Source organism: Trichosurus vulpecula, chromosome 7 (genome assembly GCF_011100635.1).
Source record: "Trichosurus vulpecula isolate mTriVul1 chromosome 7, mTriVul1.pri, whole genome shotgun sequence".
Lineage (NCBI taxonomy): Eukaryota > Metazoa > Chordata > Mammalia > Diprotodontia > Phalangeridae > Trichosurus > Trichosurus vulpecula.
Genome location: NC_050579.1, coordinates 230,241,921 through 230,258,927, shown reverse-complemented (window position 1 = coordinate 230,258,927; position 17,007 = coordinate 230,241,921).

Below are 17,007 nucleotides of genomic sequence, written 5' to 3'. Positions count from 1 at the left end.
GTAGCAGAAACCCCAGATAATGAATGAGAAATGTTTATATGGACTCGGTTGCTTTTAAAGCTCCCTTCACGCTAGAGCTGGTGCCATGCATGGGGTAGCTGGGTGGAAGAAAGCGAGAGTCTGGGCGGCCTCAATCACCTTTGTGCAAAGTGGCAAACTCCCATAAGGTCTCTTTTCTACCCCAGTCAACATTTTATTTTGCTTACAGGGTGCTGTTCATTGTCTGACTCGTTCACCTAACAAAATGTGGCATCGTTTTCTTGACTAAAGGGTGGGTGGGTGGGGGGAATTTACCCAGCAGGCAATTATGTTTTCACCACAGGAACCAGATTTAGCCATGCTCTTCTGAATGCATTGAACAATACCAGAGTCTGAGCTAAAGTGACACATTTGGCACTATGACATCCTCCCCAGGCCTCAATACACTTTTTTTTCTTACCCCCATGACACTTGGAAAGGAAACAGATTTACCATGTGTGTGAAGTCATCCAAGGTATACCCTCATGACCTTATACTAGGTAGGTGAAGTGGAGTAGCTTACACTGCCTTGTTCAAGTTAGAGGCCAGCCATGGAGAGGGCAGTGTTGAGGGAGGGAGCCTATGTCCTCTTGAATCATGTGGTCCCAAATGGGGTGCAAAGGAATGTGAACTACTGGGCAGCTCCTCTGTCAATAAAGCCCATAGACCACTCAAAATCAGAGCAAGTAGATTCCTGCTACAGAAGAATGAACTTATACCCAGACACTATGATTTTCCTCTCTGCAAGTAGAGTGACTTTTCCTGGCATTGTGTAATGAAAAAAGCATAGGTCTTGAGCAAGAAGCCTGAAGTTTCAATTCTAGCTTTGAAGCTTGCTAGATGTATAATCTCGGGGAAGTCGCTTATTCTCTTTGCACAATAGGTTCCTCATTTTGAAATTCAATCAGCGAGGCAGCAGTTAGGTGATGTAGTGGACAGACACCTGAAACTGAAGTCAGGAAGAATTGAAATCAGATTTGACCACAGATGCTTACTAGTTGTGTGACCCTGGCCAAATCACTTAACTTCTGTTCACCTCAACTGTAAAATGGGGGTAAAAATACCTCCCTACCAGGGTTGTAGCAAAGATCAAACGAGATGATATTTGTGAAGCAATTAGCATGCTTCCTAGCACATAGTAGGTCCTAAACAAATGTTTGTTTCATTCCTTCCAAACAGTCATTTAGCTAGCATTTATTGTTATTTCATTCAGGTCCAACTCTTTGTGAGCCTTCTTGAGGTTTTTTTTGTAAAGATATTAGAGTGGTTTGCCATGTCCTCCTCCAGCTCATTTTAAAGATTAGGAAACTGAGGCAAACAGGGTTAAAATTTGCCGAGGGTCACACAGCTAGTAAATGTCTGAGGCCAGATTTGATCTCAGGTCTTCCTGACCTCAAGCTCAGTGTTCTATCTACTATACTAACTAGCAGCCCCTAGCCCCAAGCATCTACTATGTGCCAAGAATTATGCTGGGTGGGTATCAGGGTACAAGTCCAAAGAATGAAATAATCCTTATTCTTGAGAAGCCAACATTCTAATAAGAAAGATGAGTACAGGATAAACATAAAAGAACAAGTAAGGCAAGTTCCACCCAGCAGTTAGGGCCAGGCAGGAAAGGCTTTATATAGAAGGTGGTACCTGAGCAGTATCTTGAAGGAAAGCTTTCTATAGGGCAGGGGTAAAGAGACAGTGCATGCCAGGCATGGAAGGTGGTCAGTGCAAAGACACAGACCAGAGGTGGAATGTTGTGTGTGAGGAAGGAAGTAAACGCCACCTTGATTAGATCAAAGTGCTTGGGAGTGTCATTGTCCAATGAGGCTGGAATGCTAGATGAGGCCCAGACTGTGAAGGGCATTAAAAGTCAAACACAAGAGTTTATGGGGATAAACTAAAATGGGCGTGCTAATGCCCTACGTTAAAACTTACGAGGAAAGTGCTTTGTAAAAGTACATGTGAGTTGTTGACATACATATAGACAAAGAAGAAGTTGGTGTAGATTTAGACACAGCACATCATCCTCACAATAGCAAACAATCTACAAGCATTTATTAAGGGATTACTGATTTGATCTCAGGTTTTCCTGAATCTAAGGCCATCCCTTTAGCTACTATGCTGAATTTCTAGGTAGAATCTCAAATAGTACTGTAACATTTTTAGAACTGGAAGGGATATGCAGAGAGAATGGGCAGGCACAGTAGATAGAGCCCTGGGCCTGGAGATAGGTAGGACCTAAGTTCAAATCTAGCCTCAAATAATATACTAGCTGTGTGACCCAAGGCAGGTCACTTAACCTGTTTGCCTCAGTTTCCTCATCTGTAAAATGTGGATAAACAATAGCACCTACCTCCCAGAGTTGTTCTGAGGATCAAATAAGATAGTAATTGTAAAGTGCTTTGCACAGTGCCTGGCACATAGGAAGTGCTATATAAATTTTATATATAAATAATAATTATTATTATTAAGTGCTCACTGATTTGAACTCAGGTTTTCCTGACTCCAAACCCAATATTCTATCTGCTGTGCCACTAAGGGAGACAGACAGATGTAAAGGCAGAGACAGACAAACACAGAGAGAGAAAGACACAGAGAGAGGGAGACAGAGACAGAGACAGAGAAAGAGAGAGGCAGACAGAAAGAGAGAGAGAGAGAGAGAGAGAGAGAGAGAGAGAGAGAGACAGAGACAGAGACAGAGACAGATAGAGTCAGAGAGATAGCAAAAGAGAGAAGTGGACAGAGAGAGAGACAGAATAAGAGAGAGACAGACAGAGACAGAGAGACAAAGAGAGAGGCAGACAGAGAAAGATAGACGAGACAGACAGACAGACATAGAAAGAGAGAGGTGGACAGAGGGAGAGAGACAGAAACAGAGAGAGATAGAGACAGACAGACAGATATACCAAGACCAAGACAGAGAGAAAAGAGCCCAAGCACAGAGCCTTGGACCAAACACACAGGCAAAATATGCATGATGATTCAGCAAAGGAGAGACACAGACACATAAAATAGAGAAGAGGGAGAGAATCAGGAGTCATGAGAGGAAGTTACAGACTGTGTAAGTTGGATGGGGGGCAAAAGAACACAACAATGGAAGTTACCCCAAAGTGTAATGGTTTACATTGGGAGATGCTGGTTGCCCCTTTTCTGGATGTCTTAGAGAGGAGGATGAATGATCATTTATCAGGGAGGCTGTCAAGTGGACTCTTGTTCATGTATAGATTAGACTAGATGACCTATGAAGTCCCTACCAACTCTGAGATCCTGTAACACATGCACACACACACACACACACACACACACACACACACACACCCCTTTCTTTGTACAGTCTGTTTGAATTGAGACTGTTGGAAGCAGGGAAGGACAAACAGGAAATTCATGAGTTGATCCACAAACAGAAGAACACTAGATTAAGAATAAGGAGACCTGGGTCCTTGACTCTGTGACTCTGTAATAGGACCTTTTACAGGCTGTTTCCTCTCATTTCCAAACTCAGCATTCCATCCCCTACCTCTGTGTTTCCCCAGGCTGCCTCCTATGCCCACTCTGAACCACCTGTCAGAATTCTTACCTTCCTTCAAGTCTCATATCAAGTGCCATCATCTGCAGGGGGTCTTTCTTGATCCTCTTGGTGATTAGTACTCTCACCTTCCTCAAATTATCTCCTATTTATGGACTTGATTAAATGCTGTGTCCCACCAGTAGAATATAAATTCCTTGAGATGAAGCATTTTGTATCCCCAGCAGGCTCATATTGCACCCTACTTCTATTAAACAATTAATAAGTACTTGATTTCAATTAGGGAGTAAAGGAGAAAGGGCATTAAATTTGAACCTGGGTTCAAATCCTACCTTTGCAACTTATTATCTGTGTACCATTGAAGGAGTCTCTAAACCCCACCTGGGCTTCACTTCCCTCATGTAAACTGAGGCAGTTACACAAGAAGGCCTCCAATATCCATTCCAGCTCTAAATCTGTGATGCCATGAATTTTTCTTTTTGAGCCTCAGTTTCCTCGTCTGAATGAGGGTAACGTTGAATGAAGTGAAATTTGAAGCTCTTTCCGTCTCTAGACCCCAAGATCTTAAACATCTTGAACATGCTTTCGAGTTTCCAAACTTCCAAACTAATTGAAAGGGTACTTGTCTTTCATATCAGTTTAATGATAATTATATCTGCCATCCCACCAGGGTTAAACATTAGCAGAGCACCTCACCACAGCAAGAATAAATGCTAATTCTCTGGGCCCTCAGAATGTGAAGCCATTATAGTAGGGCCTATGTCCTAATACTTTTAAGTGAGCTAACATGGATCTTACAGGGCAGCTAGGTGGATAGAATGCTGGGCCTGGAACTAGAAAGATTCAGACACTTATTAGCTGTGTGACCCTGGGCAAGTCACTTAACCATGTTTGCCTCAGTTTCCTCATCTGTAAAATGAGCTGGAGAAGGAATGGCAAACCACTCCAATATCTTTGCCAGGAAAATCCCAAATGGGGTCATAAAGAGTCGAACATGGCTGAAAAACAAAGCAACAAGCAGCAACTTGGATTCTATAGCATCCCTTCTTTCAGTGAGTGACAAACTCGAATGGTGTTTAAAGTCAGAATTGCTTAGGAGTATTTAAAATGGCAATGACTGCCCAGAGCAGACCTTTCTAATTCTAGGTCGTAAATTTCCAATGATACCATGTCCCACTATTCAATTCATCTCCTCTGTCTCCTCCAATTGTACTTCCTAATGCCCCAGCACTGTTGGAAAGAATTCAGGAATCCCATGTTGATTAATTATTCTATAAATTCATGCTGTCTAATCTCAAATGGACTCATTGCTACTACATGACCACCCTTTTATTCATTCCTAACAGATCCGATCAACATATACACATTTATGAAGCACCTACTAGGTGTCAGGCATTGTGCTAAATTTTGGTGATGCAAAAAAAAAAAAAGGAAAAAAAAGAGCTCCTTGGATTTACATTCTAATGGCAAAGAAAATAATTAAATAGATGCATACAAGATAACATGCAGAGTAGATAGAAGAGGTGACCTAATTACATTCTTTTCAACCACTATTCAGAGCTTTTCTTTTCTCAAGCCTACAATTCTGCTCCCTCCTCCCTTGCTCTTAACAGAGGAGGCAACCTACTTTACGTCCTTAGTCCTGGCACATGGTAGGTGTTATGTGAATGCTAGTAATTGTTGCTGCTATTATTATCATGATAAGTATTACTTTACCAAGAAGACCAAGGAACTTCTATTAAAACTCCTTCCACTCCTCTCCTACACATCTTTAAGGCTTTCATTGTCATCATCTGTCCTAGTCTCTTTCCCTCCTGTCTCCAATGAAGAGATTTCTGGCTAAAGTCTGTGCCTCAAATCACACCCTTGGTTGGTTCTCTATTTCCTCCTTGATCTTCCTCCATAAATCATGCCCCTGTTACACACATCCACAATCTTTCCCTATCTCCTGGTTCCTATTTCTCAGCTCTCCTTTTCCCTTTTCAATTAAAAAAAAAGCACTGATACATTTTAAAATAATCTTCATTTCTGAACATATCCTTTTCTCTTTCCTATCTAATGAACCATGTGTCATTTTTTTTTAAAAAAGAGTAAAATAAAAAGAGAAAAAAAATTCAGAAAAAAGGAACTTAGCAACTAAGTTTTGACAGTATAGGAAATATTCCACACTCATAGTCTTTCACCTCTGCAAAGAAGGGAGAAAGGCTGATGTCTCATCTCTTCTTTGAGGTCAAGTTTCTGTCCTTAGTTTTAGATTTTTCCTTTAATATAGTCCATACTTGGTACCTCCCATATTTTATCATCTAATCATTCTTCAAACCCTTCCAAACTTCCCCTCCCAACCCTACTGAAGCAGTTATTTCTGGCATTGCTAATGACCTCCTTCAGTGCCAAATTTTCAGAAGAAGGGTGGTGGAATGGATAGAGGACTCCTCTGGGAGACAGAATGACTTGTTCTCAAATCTTACCCCTGATATCATAAACCCTGGAAAATCCAAGCATCTTCTTGATGGACGTCTTTGGCTGAAGGAGCAGTTTCCTTTGGGAGCTCTCTCTACCAACAACAGGCCTGAATAACAACAGCAACAGCAGCAACAAAAACAACAAATTTTTTTTCTTATTATCATCTGTGACTTTTCATCATAATTTAATCCTGGTGACCACCTCCATTTCATGATACTCTCTCTTCCCTTGATTTTGACCACAATGTTTCTCTTCCCACCTCATAACAATTCCTTATTTATCTCTTTTGTTGGTTCCTCAATCTCTCCTTTCTCCTTAAACACAAATGTCTTTTCTCCTGGTTTCTCTTCGCTTCTGTCTCTAAATGTTGAGAACTCTTGGAATTCTCATGAACTTCAGTTTTTAAAAATTATTATCTTTATGCAGTTGACTCCAGTCTCAGTCTCTCTCTTTCTTAAACATCTTTACCCAGATGCCTTGCTGGCAGCACAGATTCAAAATGACCCAAGTTATGATGCAGCTGGAAGAAGGCTGGATTTGGAGTTAATGGGCCTGGATTCAGATCATAACTCTGTAACTTATTCCCTGTGTGACCTCAGGAAAGTCATTTACCCTCAATGGACCTCAGTTTTCTCACCTGTAAATTGAGAAAAAACTAAATAAATCAATAATCAAGTTTTTATTGATCACTTACCATGTATCAGTCACTGAGCTAAGTACTAAAGATGCTGTATCAGTAATGCAAGACTCATGACCTCGAGGATGACCATGAACATGCCTGAATGGTTCAGAATCACTAAGTATAAGAAATTCTCTAGGTAGAAGGCAGAGGAGGTATAATATTTATTTAGACACAAGAGAAACCAATCCCAGGACCAGTAATTCCAATTCCATATAGTAGCAATAATATTCAAAAGCCAGTGAGCCCACCTCAATGCAGCAAATTGTAACACAATCTTATAACAAGGAGCAACTTCATCCTGTAACCTTCCCTCCTGCTAGGGCCTTCCTGCAAATAATCACTCAAATCCTAACTCTCTACTCAGCACTCTCTTCTGCAGCTCTGTAGACTCTGAGTTTCTACTCCTTCTCCTTGGGCTGAATTCTGATTCCTGTAGCTCTCAATGCCTCAATCTCCTCTTGATGTCTGCTTCTGAATCCTGTAGCTCTCAGTTCTGGGTTCTCTTTATATATGGTCCTGACCGGCATCTGATTGACTGGAACTCAGTGCACATACCATTGGCTCTGGTTTTAGCAACATCCCTTAAGGTCCTGAGGCCTTCATGCCCACATTGGCTTAACTAGCAAAAGGGTTTGGGCCTGGGGCCTTACACCTAGTTAAAGGGTATGGACCTGCCTCTAATCAGGCCTCCCTTTGTTGGCCCCACTTGAGGCCTATTCAATAGGCAAGAAAGATCTTTCACTTATTGACTGGTCTTACAGATGCAAAAAAGGAAAAAAAAAAGAAAAAAGAAAAGAAAAATAAGTCCTTGTCTTCAAGGAGCTTTCAAGGGGAAAACAATATATACATAAACAGTCCTGTACAAAATGCACACAAAGTAGATTCCAGATGACTTTAGAGAGTAAGGCTCTAGTCACTGGGAAGGCTGGGACAGGTCCCTTCCATAAGGTGGCGTTTGAGCTGAGACTTGCAGAATGTAAAGGATTTGAGGAGGTAGCATGAAGAGAAAGACCAGTCTAGGCACGAAGGACAGCAGCTACCTGGAGATGGGAGATGGTACATTATGGGGAGGAGTGGAGAGAAAGGGAGGGACAGCAAGTAAGTCAGTATGGCTGAATGGTAGAGTAAGTGTGTGTGTGTGTGTGTGTGTGTGTGTGTGTGTGTGTGTGTGTGTGGAGAGGGGGATTATGTGTAAGAGGACTGGAAAGATAGAAAGGGACAGATTGCATAGAGATTTAAATGTGAAGAAGACTTTATATTTAATATTTATAAGTATTTATTGAGTAGCGGAGTGCCATGTGCTTTAAGAAATCACTGTGGCAGCAGTGTGAAGGATGGATTTCAGTGGAATGAAAGATCTGAAGGAGGAAGATCACTCACAAGGTCTCTTCAATGGTCTAGCTTCAAGGTGACAAGGGCCTGAGCTTGGATAGAAACTATGAGTGGGGAAAAGATAATGTATTTGAGCAATGTTGTAAGATCCCTTTCAGAAATAAATTTATGATTCAACATTCTCTTTATCTTCTTCTCTCAAAAAAATGTTTTCTTTCCATTTCCTTAGTCCAGTCACTCAGGCTCAAAATCTTCAAGCTATGGGAGGCAGCAAGGTGGTACAGTGAACAGACTTCTGGGCCTATAGTTGGGAAGACCTGAGTTCAAATCCCACTTCAGACACTTACTATCTGTGTGGCCTGGAAAAGTCATTTAACCTCCATGTCTTACTAATAGCACTTGACTCATAGAATTATTGTAAGGATTAAATATATAAAGTCCTTAACACAGGGCCTGCCACATGGTAGAACTACATAAATGCTTATTCCATTTTTCTCCTTCTCGTTCCCCTCCTGATAGTTGAGCTGCCCTGCCCTGATGAATGAACAAGATTTCAACCTACGAAAATGTATAGAAACACACATAACTCTTGAATAGTGGGGTTTTAAATTTTTAAAAATAGCAATAGAATGGAGAATTGCACTTGAAAAAATAGGATAAAAATTCTGCTTCTTGTAAATGCAATAACTAGTTCCCATCATTTAATAAATTAGCATTTATTATATGCTAGATACAAAGCAGAACCTGCTCTAAAGGAGCTGAAGGAGCTTATAATCTAATTGGGGCAGCAAGTCAGGGAAGACCTTTATATAAATAACTGAGCTATTAGGAGAATGTAATAAGTGTGAATATAGCACTAATGTGAAAATGTTGAGAAGATAGCTTGAGTGACCAAGAAAAAATACTTAGAGAGTTGATAGGTGAGGCAAGGGAGGTCTGTGTTGTAGCCATCAAGGGAAGAGAGAATGTCAAGAATTATAAATGGTCAACAATATGAAAGCATTCAATCAATATTTATTAAGGTCCCACTATGTGCCAGACATTTGCTAAGCATTGGGGATAGATAGCAAAAGACAGTCCCTGCCCTCAAAAAGCTTATACTAATGATGATGAAGAAGTAAAGATAATTAAATTTGGTGATTTGTTGTTGTTCTGACCCATAATTTCACTGGCATAGTAACAGTTTCATACTTTTTTTAAATCTCATCATGCTTTCACACTCTTAAAAAGTATTGAGGACCCCCCCCAAAGAGCTTTTGTTTATGGAAATTACATTTATCTATATTTACTCTATTGGAAATTAATGTGTCTTGCTTGCCAAAGTAATTTGGACCTCTCAGATACCCTGAAAGGGACTCGGAGAAGGCCATGAATCCTCTGACCACACTTTGAGGAGATGCCAGTAAAGAAATGGCAACTAAGCCAATCTATCAGAGACTATTCTACAATATACAATCATAAAGAGCTGCCTGGGGGCCCTGAGAGGTTAAGTCTCTCTCGCCAGAATGCACCAGGAAAAGGGTTTTTTTGGATAGGTGCCACCTAAGTTATATCTTGAAGGAACAGAAACACTTTAACAGGTAGAGCCAGGAGGAAATCCATTTCAGGGATAAGCAATCATCATTCTATCAACAAACACTTATTAAGCACCAATATGTGACAGGAACTGAGGACAAAAAGACAAAAGTGAAAATACCTGCTCTGATAGAGATTGTATTGTATTCCACACAGGAAGACAGTACGAAAATGAATGCAAAAAAAAATTTACAAAATAAAAATTTCTCTGTGGGATGGGGAGGGGAAGAGCACTTAGCATTTGGGGCATGGGCAATCAGGAAAGGTTTCATGTAGCTTGAGCTAAGCTTTAAAGGAAACTAATGAGTGATGGGATCAAAGATTTCAGTTTGCCTACAGGGGTGGGGGATTCTGTGGCCAGGAGGCCACACGTGGCCCTCTAGATCCTCAAGTGAGGCCCTTTGAATCCAAACCTCTGTGAACACTTCACAGGTTGAAGGGCCACACTTTTGGACCTAGAGAGCCACATGTGGCCTTGAGGCAGCAGGTTCCCCACCTCTGGCCTAGAATATACAATATTTGGAGGGGAATATTATGAAACAAGGTAGATTTTGTGCACTAAACATGGAAATTTTTATTGGTTTTTTGAGAAGAGGTGTGATGTCATTAAAATAGTGTATTAAAAATTATATTACTTATATCTGTGTAATCCCACTAGCTCTGGTCTTCTTGCCTACATTAATATAATAGCTCCCTAATTAGTTTTCTAGATTCTATTAAATACCATTTCTGAATGCATTCTTCATACCATTGACCAATTAATCTTTGTAATTCACAGTTCCGAACATGTAAGTACTCTGCTTGAATATCTTCAAGGGTTCCCCATAGATTATGGAGGACAGTGTAAAATCCTGACCCTAGCATTCAAGGCGCTCTAAATCTACCTGTGCCATTTTATCACATCTACTCCTCTTCCTATATTCTATGTTCAAGAAAAGCCACTGTATTTGTCCCTCTGCTTCTTAAACTCGATCATCATTCCCAGTCTTGAGATAGCGATAATGGAACCAGCTCATCAACCAAGAAAGGTGTTCTCGTAATAAATGAAGGAGGTACGTAAGGAGGTACTTTGGTCTCCTTGGGTAAGTCTTCCCCTTTCTTCACTCTTTGACCATAATTCCATTGATTTAGGGAGCTTCTAGTGAGGAAAATCCTTCAACTAATGCAGATCAGTGACTGTTCTTCAAGCTTCTGTCTTTGAGAAATTGCTGGAATATTGAAAAGTTAAGTGATGCTTCCAGAGTCACATGGTTCGTATATGCCAAAGTCAAGATTTGAATCTTGAATACCAAGACTGGCTCTATATATGCTCTTCCACCCTGTCTCTTCTTGGGAAATTTATACTACCCAGATCCTAGTCCATAGGCTTTTTGTCCTTAACTTCACCTCCTCCAGAGAACTTTCTCTTTGAATGCATGAGAAGAGAGGTGAAACAATGAATGAGGAAACCTGACCTGACAACAAAATCTGCTTCCGAATGTCAATGACAGCCAAGCTCACTTTAGCTTAAGAGCAGAGGAGAAAAAAATAAACAAAATAAAACAAAAAACAGATTCACTGTTATCATGCTTTGGGACATTTTCATGCAACATGAAAAAAAATCAGTATCAATAAGATTCTCATTTTCTTGGAGGCTTCAGCCGGAGTAGCAGCCTGAAGCATTTAAACAGGGGCTTCTGACTTCTTTTTTTAATGTATAGTAATATTAGTCAGTTCCTCTCTCTTTTTATAACTCCTCTGTTCAGAAATAATGAAATATACAAAGGAAGGTAGTTTTGACTGATCACAATTCTCTGTCTAGAGTAAACTGGCTTTAAAGTATAGATTAAATAACGAATTATGAACAAACTTAAAAAAGAAATGAATACATATTTACTGTCATGGGCAGAAGGAAAAAGAGGAGGGGGAGTTAAAATATTCCATCGTGTTTCTCACAGATCTTAGTGAGAAATGTTCAGTGGGTCTCAGTCTGTCCCCACTGTATCCCACTTCAGAGCCTTGACAGGCATAGGCAGTAGCCCCAGAGCCAAACTGCCTCAACCCCTCAACCTCTAATCACTGAATCCAGCTTCTGTTCCCTCTCAATGCTATCATTCAACTGACTCCACTTAAATCCTGGACTCAGCATCTATCCAAAATTAAAAGCAAAAATCTCAAATTCCAACCACTCAAGCTGTCTCCTATGCACCTGTGTTAAGCTCATAATAGACTCTCAGTACCTCTCAGGATGGAAAGAAACACACAGCTAGGCTTTGAAAACTCTCTGCCCACAGAAATTCATCTCCTGAATCCTGCTACGCGATGATAAAGCAAAACACGGTCCCTGTCCTCAAGGAGTTTATATACTAGATGGGAAATGAAGAATCAGATTAATACCTATAGAGTTCAACTATTACCTTCTAAGGTTGTTTTAAGGATCAACTGAGATAATATGCATCAAGAACTTAGCATAGTGCCAGGCACAAAGTGGGCACTATATATATTATTATTATTATTAATTATAATTTCTAGGTGTTTGGGACCCAATTCTTACTGGTCCCTCTCCTGCTTGATAGCACCTTCTTAATCTCCTTTGCTAGATCCTTTTCCAGATCATGCCTTCAAACCATAAGTGTTCTCAAAAGTCCTGTCTTGGGCCCTCTTCTCTTTTTTCCCTTCTTCACTTGCTGATCTCATCAATCATATATATGTATGTATATATGTATATATGTATATGTATATATATATATATATATATATGTTGGTGATTCTTAAATTTACCTATCCTGCTCCAAACTCTCTGCCAGTCTCCAAACTCACACCTCCAACTGCCTTTCAGCATCCTGAACTGGATGTCCAGTAGATGTCATAAACTTTACGTGTCTAAGATGTCATTATCTTTTCCCCTAAATCCCCCTTCCAAACTTCCCTATTTTGCCCATGGCACCACCTTTCTCTTGTTCCCCCAGGCACACAACCTACACAACACTCTCAGCTCCTCCCTATCTCTTACCCCACCTCCTCAATCTATTGCCAAAGTCTGTCAATTTCATGTTTACAAGGTCCCTCCAATATATCCCATTCTTTTCTCTGACTCTGCCATGACTCTGGTGTGGGTCTTCATCACTTCACACCTGGATTATTGCAACAGCCTGCTGGTGGGTCTGCCCACCTCAAGTCTCTCACCATCCAAATCCATCCTCCATTCAACCACCAAAGTGATTTTCCCAAAGCATAGGTCTGACCATTTTACCTTCCCCCCCACTTAATTCCAGCAGCTCCCTATCACTTCCATGATCAAATACAAAATCTTCTCTTTAGCTTTCAAAGCCTTTCATAACATAGCCCCCCCCTCCTACCTTTCCAGTCTTCTAATACCTCACTCCCTACCACATACTCTTTGATCCAATGACACTTGTCTCCTTGCTGTTCCACAAACAAGACACTCCATCTCTTACTCTGGGCATTTTCTCTGGCTGTCCCAGAAGCCTGGAATGCTCTCCCACCTCTCACTGCCTACATTCTTCCCTGCCTTCCTCTAAGTCCCAACTAAAATACCATATTCTACAGGAAGCCTTTCCCAACCTCACTTAATTCTAGTGTCTTCTCTCTGTTAATGATTACTCATTTATCCTGCATATTTCTTGTTCGTACCTACTTCTTTGTTGTCTTACTCACTGGATTGCAAGGTCCTGGAGGTCAGGGACTGTCTTTTCCTTCCATTTGTATCCTCAGAACTCAGCACAGTGTCTGGTACATAGTAAGCACTTAATAAAGATTTATTGATCTATATGTCAACATATATATGTATGGAGGAGCAGCTAGGTGGCGCAGTGAATAGAGCACTGGCCCAGGAGTCAGGAGAACATGAGTTCAAATCCTCCCTCAGACACTTGACACACTTACTAGCTGTGTGACCTTGGGCAAGTCACTTAACCCCAATTGCCCTGCCTTCCCCCATCAAAAAAAAGCCAAACAAAAAGAGCAACATATATATGTATGTACATATATATGCATATATACATGTGTTTAAAAATTCCATAGAAATGCATAGATATCCCAACAGAATTGCATACAGGATTAAAATAGAATATGAATTCCCTAAGGGTAGAAATTATTCCACTTATTTCTTTGTATTTTTAGTACCAAATATAGTTCCTGGTGCATAGTAGGCACTTAATAATTTTTTGATTGATTCATTCAATTATTCAAGAAGAAAGGAGCAGCTACTTATAGCTGGGTATAAGAGGATGATATAATTAAGCAGATTACTCCTGAGCTGAGCCTTGAAGGAAAGAATGACTTCAACTGGCAGAAATATAAGGGTTGGGGATGAGGAATGAGGGGAGACCATCCCCTAGACATGAAGGAAGGATTCGTAAAGGCTTGGAGGCAAAGATAAAAAAGGCAGGACAAGTTTATAAAGCAGCATTATTGTGGTTTTAAAAATGACCCCTCATCCCCATTTTCCAGGAGGGACTTGATTTTTTTCAACTTTCCCCTCTGATAATAAACGATAAGCATGCGAAATTGATATGAACATCAAGTTGAAACTTTTGGGAAGAAGATAGAGTCTTCTAAAAATATGTCCCTTCTAAATAGCTAGTACAAAAGACAACTCCACTGATATCCAGTGAAGTTCATGTTGCTCTGTCAGTTCTGGGACCATCATCCATGACAGATGTGCTCCTGGTAATTTGGCCCCTCACACGTCACTGTTTTCATGTCAGCAGTTCCATGTCAGTTTGCCCAGATCCCTTCTGTCAGCTCCCATTCAGCCTGATAGGTCAACCTTACACCTGCAAGCTGGGGCCCTGCCTGTGTCTCAGGAAGGACCTGTCACAGTGGGACAGTCAGCATGCTCTGTCACACAGCAAGTTTGGTCAATAGCAACTTTAGTCAGAGCCTGGATGACTTTTCTGACCCTGACTTTTATATACTACCTTGTGCCAGTGTCAGACATCTGCACTACAGGATAAATAATACTATTATTCAGTGGTTAGATACAATGGCTTTGAGAAAGGGTAATGGGGGATGGGGGAATGAGACTGCATTAGCAGGTGACTTGCGTCTTCTGAGGCTACTCCTCCTGGCAGATTGGCTTCTAGATAGGAAGAATACAACCACAAGAGCTTACAAAGAAATTTTAGGATTGCCTTGGAGAAATATTTATGAATCACTGGGCTCATTGCATTCCAAGTCAGTGTGACCTGGGACAACTCAAGTTCAAGGTCACATTGAACCTTGCTTGCTCCAGTCAAGTCCTTAGCCTTCTTGGGCCTCAATTTCCTCATCTGTAAAATGAAGGGATGGACCAGATGGCTTCTGTGGTCATTTCCAGTTCTCCATAAAAGAAGAGTATTCAAGGAGTAGAAGAGAAACAATATCTTGGAGCAGCATATATTACCATAATTCTGAATATTGCTTAAGTGACTTTTCCATCCAATTAGGTCAAAGGCCTGCAAGTGAGAAAAGACTGAGTCAAAACTGGTTGAATGCTTCACACTGTGTGAATATTGCGAGCTGTGTGATCTCAGTCAAGTCACTGCCTATCTCTGAGACTCAGCTACCTCATTTGAGAAAATAATATACTTCTACCTGCAGAGTTATAGTGAGGATCAGATAAGGTGATGCATATCGAAAATACTTTGCAAATGCAAATGCCAAGAAAATGTAAGCTATTTAAATTTTATTTTTCAGATGAATAATATTCATTTGTATCTTATGAAAGCAAGAATAATATCATGATGTACTCTACGCCGCTGCTGAATCCTTCCTTGTAACAAAGAAATGCTTCCACAAATCTCAGAATTTGACTCTATTCTGCATTCCGTACCCATAAGGGAAGGGAAACAGTTTTTATATACATTTACTATGTGCCAGGCACTGTGCTAAGTACTTAAGCACTGAAAGGAGAAAAAAGTGTATTTCTCACTTTTTCCGGAGGGATCGAGATGGGACGTAACATTTTCATCTGAGTTGGGCAACAAGCTGCTCTTAATGGATCACAGGAGATGGACAGGGTTATTAATATATAGTTTACTCAACAGAGCTATTGGAAGCTTGGTTCTAATGCCAGAATATTTGTAGTTCAATTATGATGTTGGGCTAAAATGAAACATTTATAAGTCATTGAATATTTAACAAAAGGAGTCTTACTTTGTCCTAACATAACAAGGATGTGCAGCAAGGATTCAGAGGCATTCAGCTTCTCTGGAAGGTGTCCCCTTCTTCCTCTCTCCATATGGAAATATATCTGATCAGTAGGGAAGCGTAAGGTGATTCACATGGACTTAAGAAATCACCAAATCCAATGTACCTAGACTCCATGTGGCCAGGATTTTTATGTCCTTTGATGACCAAGAAGCTATGTGAGAGAAGTCAAGGCCAGTCAGATTTTGGGAGCAGTTTAGTCTTATTTTATGTGACACCACCATCCCCCCCACTCACTACCCACCAAGTCGTCAGTGGAATGAAAGAAGCTACATCAGGGAAATGCTGGAAATAATAAGCCCTTTCATTTGGTATGTTTATGGGAAGGCCAAGGATCAATCTTCATAGGTAGAGGGAGTTTTCTTACTGGCAGTTACCTATATGAATGAAATCATAGGTGTGGCCTAAAAAGGGAGGGAAGGTAGAGTAGTTTACCTGAAGAAACTCTGAGTCCAGAGGAGGGGAGGTGGGTGTAGCATTCCAACTCCTCCCATACCAATGTGTCAGAAATGGAACCTCCAAAGCAAGAGCGACCTTCCAATCTCCCACACTAGCTTCAAGATCAACATTTCCAAAGTGGGACTGAGAAGGCCAATGGAGACAGTGTAGTACAGTGGAATTCCACAGTACTGGCTGCGGAATCAAAGGACTTGGGTTCAAAGCCTACCTGTAAGATATACTGTGTATGTGATCTTGGGCAAATCACTTAAGTCTCCTGGGTCTCCCTTTCCGCATCTATAAAGTGAGTTGGTTAGACTAGATGGCCTTTGAGGTCCCCCTCCATCTCTAAAGCTATGATCTCATGATTACAAACCAGGTGTGTCACCAGGGAGCCTATATGGCAGACATGATCAGAAGAATGAACTCATGGGGGTCTTGAACTCTAGATGACTCTCACTCCATGTTCCAGGATTGCTTAGGTGTTTTACAGGGAGGTAATGAATCTTACTCAGGTGGATCTGATTGGTTTCCTACCCCTGACATCATAGGCAAGGAGCTGCCACCACCGTTTAGCAAGGACATGGTATTTCCAGCTTTGGAGCATTCCAAGTATAGAAGTTTCTAGATACTAGAAGTTGTAGACAAAGGACAAGTCAGTAGGCTGGGAGCACCAGGAAGGAGGAGGAGAATGGCTAGGTAATAGACAGAAAGCTTGTTGGCCTAGGAAACTCTAGGCCTGAAAAACCAGAGCTTTTCCCTGAGTACAACAATCTCATTGTTTCTTTAT